Raw genomic sequence first — 10,209 nt, forward strand, 5'->3', positions numbered from 1 at the left:
CTGTGGATAGTTACCTGTAACTATCCACAGATAGTTAGATAGTTAACCTGTAAGATAGTCCTTAACATCAGTACTGGAAGTTGGAATATCATTTGCAAGGGATGACCCAATGGAAGAGAAGAACCTATTGAACTCAATAGCAGAATCAGAGGCTGAAAGCCGACCAATGTTATTGGACAGGAGTGCTGGTTTGTTATTTTAACAAACCAGCACACAAACTGGTTTGTTATTTTAACAAACCAGCACTTTAAATTTGCTTTAAATTTGCTCTGTACCTAGTGTTACCCAATCTCCTAATTTTTATGTAATATCAAACAACCTTATCATTGTGTTCATTGCTGTCTTCTTTTATGTGCTAGCCATATGCTGTATTGTGACTACCAATTTTTGTCAACTACCATTCAAGCTGTCATTGCAACCAATCTTATATTGTTTCTGCTGTATTGTGCCTACCAATTTTTTTGTCAACTACCATTCAAGCTGTCATTGCAATCAATCTTAGCTACCTATGTGCATTAATATACTGTACCTACAATTTTCTCTCATCTTTTTTTCATTTCATGTAATCTGTTATCATTTTTTGTCTATAATTTTGCAAGTATTTACCTCCTTAAAATTTTCTTAGATTAAGGACCTGCCCAAAACGCTGCGCGTGCTAGTGGCTTTACAAGACTGTAATTACCATATTTGTATCCTCACATTCCTTATGTACATTCTTGTATATGCATAAATAAATAAATAAATAAAAATTTAAAATCTTCTTTGATCCCAATATTTGTGAAATTGTGCCCCAAGTTTTTTTAATGTTGCTCTTTATTTGGGTAAATTTATCTTCGTAGTATTTAGTTTTGGCTCGTCTAATTATCTTAGATAGCAATAACGAGTAATTCTTTGAGAATTCTTTGGATACAATTGCTAACCTATACTTCTTCTCAAGGTCATGTTTTTTATTATTGGATTTAAGTATTCCCTTTGTAAGCCAGGGATTGTTAAGCCTTTTGGTTGTGACTTGTTTTGTAAGCATAGGACAGTGGGTGTTATAAAGGCTAAGAGTTTTTTGAAGAAAAGATTGCACTGCTAGGTTGATGTCCCCTATGTTACCTAACTCGGACTCCCAGTTGACATTATCAGCAGCAGTTATAAAATTGTCTATAGCAGTTTCATTGTGCAGCCTAAAGCTTAACTCCCTTGACTCAAGAGGTGGTTTGCTAATGTTAGTTAAGAGAAATGTGGGGTAATGGTGTGTAGTGCTATCGGTGATTATACCTGAAGTAAGCGGAGAGGTTATGTTTGTCCAGATGTGATCTAGAGTCGTGGCAGTAGTATCAGTGATTCTAGTAGGTCTAGTGATTAAGGGTATGAGGAAGCAGGAATTCATACAGTTGAGGAAGCAAACAGCAGTAGGGTGTTCAGGCTCGCAGAGGTCAATCAGAGGTCAGAGGTCAAGTCCCCTGCGATAATTAGATGGTTTTTGTTCAGTCTGTTATCGAGTATTAGATTTCTAAGGTTTGAGTTGAATTCGGACACATCAGTGTTAGGAATTCTATAGACTGCACCCACAGACAGGACAGACTCGGCACCCTTGACTCTGAAGCTGGCAAAGATATACTCCCCACAGCAGTCTCTAGTTCTAATTACTTTTAAGCATGTTAGTTCTTGGTGGTAGTAAAGAGCAGTGCCACCACCTCTCTGAATTTGACGACAGTTGTGAATTGCCGAGTATTTAGGCATGTCAAAGAGTTGAGTAGTATCCTCTTTCAACCATGTTTCAGTAAGTATAATAAAAGAGAATTTGTTGTCAATAGTTTCAATCAAGGCTCAAACATCATCGAAGTGTTTACCTAGGGATCTAACATTCAAGTTGATTACAGAGATATTGTGATTATGTGTTAATACATTGTTTACATCATGTGCTGCAAAATATCTACAATTTAGATCATTAAAGTGATGATTGTCATAGATAGTGGATAAGAGGTTTAGTGCTGGGTCTATACTTGACTGCATAAAAAAGCTGGTTGCAGGAAAACAATGCAAGAATGGCAAATTACAAAGTAGAATTAAGCTATAAAAGGGGGAAAAATATATAAACAATACTATACAAAACAAACACAAAATGGACAACAAAAGAAAAAAATGAGGTAGCTTACAAGGGGCTTACAGGGGTACAAAGGAGTAAGGGAGTATGGCGAGGCTAGGCAACCTAGATAATAAATGAAATCAAAGAAAAAACATATAAACATGGACTATACAATACAAAAGATATAGATATACAAAACAAAGATATAAACAAGACTATACAATACAAAAACAAATTGAACAAAAAAAGAAAAATGAGGTAGATTGCTTACAAGTACTCTCATGTACACTGTAAGTAACAATTTGCAATTTGAGATACAGGCAAAGCCAGGGCTACAATGGAGTAAGGGAGCATGGCGAGGCTAGGCAAACTAGGTAATAAATGAAATCAAAGAAAAAAGTTGAATAATAAACATAGGCAAATTTAAGCTAATGATTATTAACTATAAATAGTTCAGTTATGCCTGTATAATTAATAAGACCTAAAGAAATATTAATGCACTCAATTAATTTAGTCCAGTAAATGACTAGTGAAGAGTAAGTTAAAAATTAAGTTAAAAAATAAAACAAGGAGACTTAGGATACCTAGCCCGCACTAGGTGACAAGGATGGTGAAGTAATATACACTGCTTTTGGCACGAAAAGCGGTGGAGTTCTGATCGGGAAGGAAGAGACAATTGTGCAGCGCGGTGTGGCCAGTCTGGGTGGCATAAATAGCGTGGGAGGAGAAGTCTTGCCCTCACTCCATTCCTGCCACGGTCCGTGACTCACAAAGCGCCACGAACTGTGCCGCGCCTCAACGACACGTGGGCCAGTACTCTATCCTGCATCTCCAGTCTGCTTTACAGTGTACACGGGATTTCTCAAGCAATAGACCTCATGCCCGCTACAATGGTCCCAGATCTGACGCTCCCTGATCCTACGGGGCCTTCGACCTCCCTGGCTGGTACGGCAGGGGCCCCCTGCCCTACTCAGCCAACCCTAAGGTAAAGAGAGGTTTTCTGTTCAAGTTTAGTCAGGACTGTCCCCAGTGCTGGCGTGTGCCTAGCGCCATCCCTCGCGGTCCGTCCATGCCGCCTTAGCTAGTTCCCTAGGGCCTTCTGCCCATTTGCTTGTCTGGGGTATGCAGGTGCGCTCTTCAGGACGGGACTGGTGCTGCTGCTTGCTGCTGCCGCAACGCCCGGGCCGGCGTGTGTTCTGTGCCGTGCCTGTGCGGGCCGCGCCAGGTAGCGCTTCCTCCCAGACGTGCACTAAGGGCACCGGTCTGCCATGTTCTCTAGGCGTGCCCCTAGGGGCCCTGGTTCGTGCCGAGCCCGGCCAGGCTCCCTATAAGTGGCCTGGCGTCGCCCTCTGCAGCGACGCCACTTGGCCAGGTTTCAGTGGTCCTGTGCCCCCTGGGGCCCAAGCCCAGTAGGCGGCGCCCACGTGGCTTGGAGTTCGGTGGAGCACTCGTCCCAGGTGTGCCCTTCGCTTCCTTCCTGCCCTCCCAGGCATCATTTCTGGTGCCCGGTATGATGTGTCCCCTAGGCTTGTCCCTAGGGACCATGGTTCGTGCCGCGCTTGGTCGTGCATGCCCGGCCGAGCTCCCTGCGAGCGGCCTGGCGTCGCCCTCAGCGGTGACGCCTCGTGGCCAGGTTATAATAGTTGTTTCTGTCCCTAGGGCCAGACCCTAGGGGCCCATGCCAAGGTCGGCATCACCCACGTGGCATGGCGCTCCATGGAGCGCTTGCCCTGGGTTGTATTTCGCTTCCTTCCTGTCCTTCCGCCAATGGGAGCCGGTCGGCCGAGCGAACAGCATGCTGGACTTGTGATCCTGTGGTCCCTGGTTTGATCCCGGGCGCCGGCGAGAAACAATGGGCAGAGTTTCTTTCACCCTATGCCCCTGTTGCCTAGCAGTAAAATAGGAACCTGGGTGTTAGTCAGCTGTCACGGGCTGCTTCCTGGGGGTGGAGGCCTGGTCGAGGACCGGGCCGCAGGGACACTAAAGCCCCGAAATCATCTCAAGATAACCTCCCTTTTCCTCATGCCCACGGGCAGGAGACGCCCATGTGGCGGCGGTGTCCCGGTGGGCAGGCCCCAACGCTTCCTTGCCTATGGGCTGCCTTTGCGTCTGGGTTGGGCTTAGCCGAGAGCCTTCTTGTCTTCTGCTCTCTCTACGGCCCATGCTGGGGGGCCACTACAGCTTCTATGGCCAAGCACGCAGTGGCTTGTTTGCCCTACGCCGCCCCTAGAGCCCCGGTTCCCGTATTTTTTTTTTCCTGCTATGTTACAGGTGGCTGGGAAGTGGCTAGCAGGTCTGTCCGATGTAACCAGGCATGTTTGTTCCCAGACGTTTCATCTGATCGGTGTTGCCGGCACGTTTGTTCCTAGACGTTGTGTCTCGGCACATTGTTCCCAGACGTTTTGTCTGACCGTTGTAGCCGGCTTGTTCGTACCCAGACGTTTTGTCTGGCCAGTGTAGCCCGGCATGTTCGTCCCCGATGTTTTGACTGTCTGGGGTAGCCCTGCTTGTTCGTACCCAGACGTTTTGTCTGGCCGGTGTAGCCCAGCTTGTTCATCCCAGACATCTTGTCTGACTGGTGTAGCCCGGCTTGTTCGTACCCAGACATTTTGTCTGCCGGTGTAGCCTGGCATGTTTGTCCCAGACGTTTTGTCTGTCCGGTGTATCCCGGCTTGTTCGTCCCCAGATGTTTTGCTTGCCCGGTGTCGCCCGTTATGTTCATCCCAGAGGTTTTGTCTGACCGGTGTAGCCCGGCATGTTCGTACCCAGACGTTTCGTCCGTCCGGTGTAGCCGCCATGTTGTTCCAACACGTACACGTTCCCTCCCGTTCTCTCTGTTCAGTTCTACTACCTTATGTGTAGGCGCCTTGCTGTAGTCTGTAGTCAAAGTCTGTCCGCTTTGGTGGGCTATGCTATGTTATATATATTATGTATTTAAGATTTTCTAAAATTAATTTATTGCATTGTTCAGCTTTCAGTTATGTCTTGTATTTACTTAATAATACTGTCGTAGTGTTAAAGCAGTGTCCATTTCTAGTGGGATACTCAAATAATTTTGATTTTAACTTTTGAGAATAATATTGTTTTAATCTAACCAAACTATACCATGAATAATACTGTTTTAATCTAACCAAACTATATCATGAATAATACTGTTTTAATCTATCCAAACTATACCATGAATATTACTGTTTTAATCTAACCAACCTATACCATAAATAATACTGTTTTAATCTATCCAAACTATACCATGAATATTACTGTTTTAATCTATTTAATTGTTCAGCTTAAAATACAAGTATATTAATAATAGTCTTAATCTTTTTAATTGTTCAGCTTCAGTTATGTCTTGTATTTACTCCGCTATTTATTCTCTGCTTTTTCTCGCATTGCTTAAGCCTCATGCCTTTCTTGCTGTTTTATTGGCCTTGCATTCATGTTTTGTATCCATCACGGCACGTTATTCGATAGGGAGTCTGCTCCTATTTTGGTGTTTTTTATTTATCTATTTATTTAACTGTGGTTTCAGGTATAAATTTTACATTGTTAGTTTCAGTTTGGTGTGTATGAAGCTGCATTTTCCTCCTGCAATTTAGCTTTGCTTAGCTTAGCTTAGCCTTAGCTTAGCTTAGCTTTTGCTTTGCCCTTTGCCTTTAACCTTTAGTTCATTGGAATTGCATTTGACTTGTACTCTTCTCAGCAATTTTGTCGCAATTTAAGCATGGGTCCTGCTTCTTGTTTTAATTTACTTATTCGGGCTTTCCAATTATGTTTTGTTTAAATCTCGCTGACAGTCTCGAGTCACTAAGTCACTCTCAGCTAGGTCGTACTAGTTGTTGTGAATACAGGTTGGGCCCCCCCCCCCATTTTTCCTCTGTTCATCGTCCTATTCTTTCATACTTGCAAGTTATTCTATTTAAGGGGACTTTTTTAATGTCAACTATTCCTTTGTTCTTAAGTACTTAAGCCCTTTCCTCGGGCTTGGTCCTGCTTTTTCTGTCAGTTGCCGATAGGCGACGTTTCTCTTCTCACTCCCTGTTATTCTCGTTTCATCCCCAGCCTCAGGGCCCCCCCCCCCCCTCCTCCTGCCGCCCGGTTCGAGGGGCGTGCCTAGGCTCCGCGCTCCTTGCTGCTGTTGCTCTCCTCCATCGTCAGGTCCTCTCCAGCCCTTATTCGAGCATTGGTTATCTGTCCGTTATTCTTACTCACTATGGTCACTTAATTTTACTTTTGCATTCGTTTACTTGTGTATGTGACGTTTGCTGGTGCGGCAGATGGGTCTCCCTGCCAGCTTTTTTCCCGTTAGTCCTACCGATGCTTACGTTTCTTCTTTCCGCAGTGGCGAGAAGCCGGAACACGCAGCAACTGCAACATGGAAGAGGGCTCAGGCGGCGTCGACGCGAGAACAACAGCACAGTGGTGCGAGGACGCAGCCGGCCAGGGCCCGGACGAAACCCGCCCGTTTCGCCTCCCCTTTCTCAGGGGGCTTCCTCGGGCGGCTCGGATACGGATGGCGAGCACACTTCCCAGAGGCCCCCTGCTGGCAAAGCGGTGGGTGGCACAGTGTTACAGCCTCCACCCCTTTCGGCCGACGAATGGACGACGCTGCAGGCGCTCATCGCGCAGGCTCGGGGGCCCTCTCATGTCACAAGCTTTCTGGGCATGGGGACCACCGAGGCCGACTCTGCCGCGGCTGCCGAGGCCCCCCTGTCGGTAGGGGAGGGCAGCCGTCCTGCCCTCCCCCACCAACCGTCGCCCACGGACCAGGGCCAGGGGGCATACACCGAGGTGACGTGCGGGCTCCTCCAGTCTGTCCTCTTACGATGAGTCCCCCGAAGAGAGAGCGCCCCCCCCCCTCCTCTTACTAGCCCCTGGCCGGGGCAACTGCAGGCGACCCCGGGCTCCAGCATTCCACTCTTGGGCGTGCACGTCCCACAGGCCCTTCGGGAGAAGGTCTGGGCAAACAAACTTGCTCTGCCACCCTGAGGTTTTCCCTCGCGGCCAGCGGGCACTCGCCCTTCGGGGGGGGGGGGGGGTCCGGCCTGCTGGCCTGCGGAGTGGGTGTGCAACGCCGGTCCCCAAGTGTTCCGTTGTCCGCAGCTACTACTTTGACTTTACTGCCATTCCACTAGTAAGCCCTACCTTAAGTCAGGCAATTCTTTCTCCTTATTCCTTGGCGGCATGGCCTCTGGCCTGGGGTTACTTTCTTCTCCAAATTCATATCAGGCTTTTTCAGTTTCTATGTAATTTTCTGCCGCCTGATTAATTTCCGTTTTCCAGCTAGGGTTTACCATTATGTTATGTTGTTCACTTATGCTCATGGACACTCATGGTGTCCTGACTGTTATACTTAAATTTATGTTAAATTTATGTTACATTCGCCTCACTTCTAATTCTAGACAATAGGCCATTAGGTTTCTGCAGATTTTGTTACTAGGCTATAAGATTACTTTTATTTTACTACGGGTGTACAATTTAAGTTGATTCGGTGTACTTTGAGTTAGCCACGGCTATGTTATACAATTGTTAAGACTTACTTATAGACGCCTGTTTTACTTCTGCAGAAATTATTCTACCTGTACTTCTACTACGTAATAAATAAGCCCCCATATTGTTGGTGTCTTCCTTCCCCTGATCAGAAACTAAAGAAATTGTTCACGACTTTTGTTAGACCAAAACTAGAATATGCAGAGGTTGTGTGGTGCCCATATCTTAAGAAGCACATAAAAAACTGGAAAAGGTGCAAAGACATGCTACAAAGTGGCTCCCAAAACCGTAGCAAGAGCTACGAGGAGAGGTTAGAGGAATTACATATGCCAAAACTAGAAGACAGAAGGAGAAGAGGTGATATGATCACTACGTACAAAATAGTAACAGGAAATGACAAAATGGATAAGGAAGATTTCCTGAGACCTGGAACTTCAAGAACAAGAGGTCATAGATTTAAACTAACTAAATAAAGATGCCGAAGAAATATAAGAAAGTTCACTTTCGCAAACAGAGTGGTAGAAGGTTGGAACAATTTAAGTGAGAAGGTGGTGGAGGCCAAAACTGTCAGTAGTTTCAAAACGTTATATGAAAAAGAGTGCTGGGTAGACGAGACACCACGAGCGTAGCTCTCATCCTGTAACTACACTTAGGTAATTACACACACACACACACACAGTAATTACACACACACATTCAACTAGGTGAATACTCTCTCACTCTCTCTCTCACCACCCACATACAACACGTATTGTATCCACATACAATATGTATTGTATGTGGATGCTGAAGTTCAGTCTCTTGTCAATGTATAGGTCAAGGAACTTTCCATTATCTTTATGGCTAATGTTAACAATATCTATCTGAAGTAGAATTTGGTTTCAGGATTTACTTCCAAACAAAATGTAGTCGGTCTTTTCTATGTTTAGTGTGAGTTTGTTGGTTTACATCACTGAGTGGACTTTTTTAATTTGTTATTGTCATTATTATTTAGTGTGTTTGGGTTGGGGTCTGAATAGATGAAGGTAGTATCGTCAGCACTTATCATTACACTTACCGGAAGTATCTAAGTATCAACTGAAGTATCTTCACACTTGACTTAAACTTTAGTAGCTATTTTCCTACCATTCCCTAAGTTTCGGAGGCTAACGAAGATGGAATTCACAAGAAATGGATTATGTTACCATCACTAATATTGTTGTGTTTTCTCTTTCTAGCTTCAGACACGATCATGTTACAATTGTGTCTTAGAGAGTTAAGCGCAATTAAGGATGATAGAAAATCACTTACAATTAATTCGTCAAGTTTGAAGACTTGTACACATTTTAGTGAATGAAGCAAGGCAAATAGTTCTGTCTGATGGGTAGAGGCAACTGCACTTACAGCTGCACCCGTGTGGCGGTGTAGGAAACCATCAGTGTATATGATTTGAGAGAGAGAATGATCTGTGGACAGAGCATCAATATGGCGTAAGGTATTGGGCTTTCCCTCAAGACGAAGCATAATAAAGAACCCGAATATCAGGAGAAAAAAATTACATTAAAAACTGTCCCCATGATACATATTTAATCACGTTTTAAACATTTCAATTGTAATAATTCCATATTATATACTGTATACTGTTATGATCTCAGCCTGCAGGAGAAACGAGTCTCCCTCCTTGAGAGTTATTCATCAAGCCTGACCTGATTAGAAGGTCTAGCAAATATTGAGGTAATAATCCATATGTAAAATAGTTGCTTGGATATGTATAACAATTTGAGATTATGGGCAATGAAGAAGAAAACAGATAAATGACTGGCTAGGAGATGTGGACATTTTGCTGGAGGCGTGAGGCTCGCTTCTGGAGGAGCTTTGACCTCACTTGAGTGCCAGACATCGCAGGGGAAAAGCCGCGCTCCGTTGAGCTCCCGTCAGAAGGGAACCCCTAGTGATATATCTCTAAGAGAAGAGAAGTGTGCAGACGTGCCAGCTGTGGAAGTGAGCTGAGAACGTTGTGGTGTCAAGTCTTGGACGGCGAGGAGAGTTTAATAAGCTGCTCAGAGGCATTTTCGTGGGCTGTGTGGAGCGCCCTGACCAGACGCCGTCAGAGGGAAAGCGCCCTCGGCCAGACGATCTGTGGTTTGTCTTTGGGGAAGAAGTTGCTGAGAACTTCGAAGCCAGCATAGATGAAGTAATTGATGAGACTCCAAGGTAGTGAAGCAGAGGACCTCGAGCTGTGAGGAGAAGTAGTGAAGAGGAGTGTCACGTGCTTCTGTAGAGGTGGAGAAGCACCATAGTTGCTCGAGGAAACTTCATGGTGTAGCAGCCAAGAGAGCTGTGGAGGAACCTAACAGAAGGGTGAAGCACCGTAGTTGCACAAGGAAACTTCATGATAGCAGCCTGGAGGAGCTGCAGAGGATCCTGGTAGTGAAGCCCGGAAGAACCTGAAGATATCAGGGTAGTGAACTTCCAGAGGTAGAAGGGGAAGTTCTGGTGGATTACTTGTAGGGAGTTGATAGTGTTTGGTTGTCATTAGCGTGCAAGACGCAGTGAGAGGTGAGTGACTGTTTGCATTCTTATGTCAAGGAGTGTTTTATACTGAAGTTTAGAGTTACAGACGTAGGCTGGATTACCTGAGGTTGTATGCGTTCTAGGACTGATAG

This window comes from Procambarus clarkii, chromosome 20 (genome assembly GCF_040958095.1).
Source record: "Procambarus clarkii isolate CNS0578487 chromosome 20, FALCON_Pclarkii_2.0, whole genome shotgun sequence".
NCBI lineage: Eukaryota > Metazoa > Arthropoda > Malacostraca > Decapoda > Cambaridae > Procambarus > Procambarus clarkii.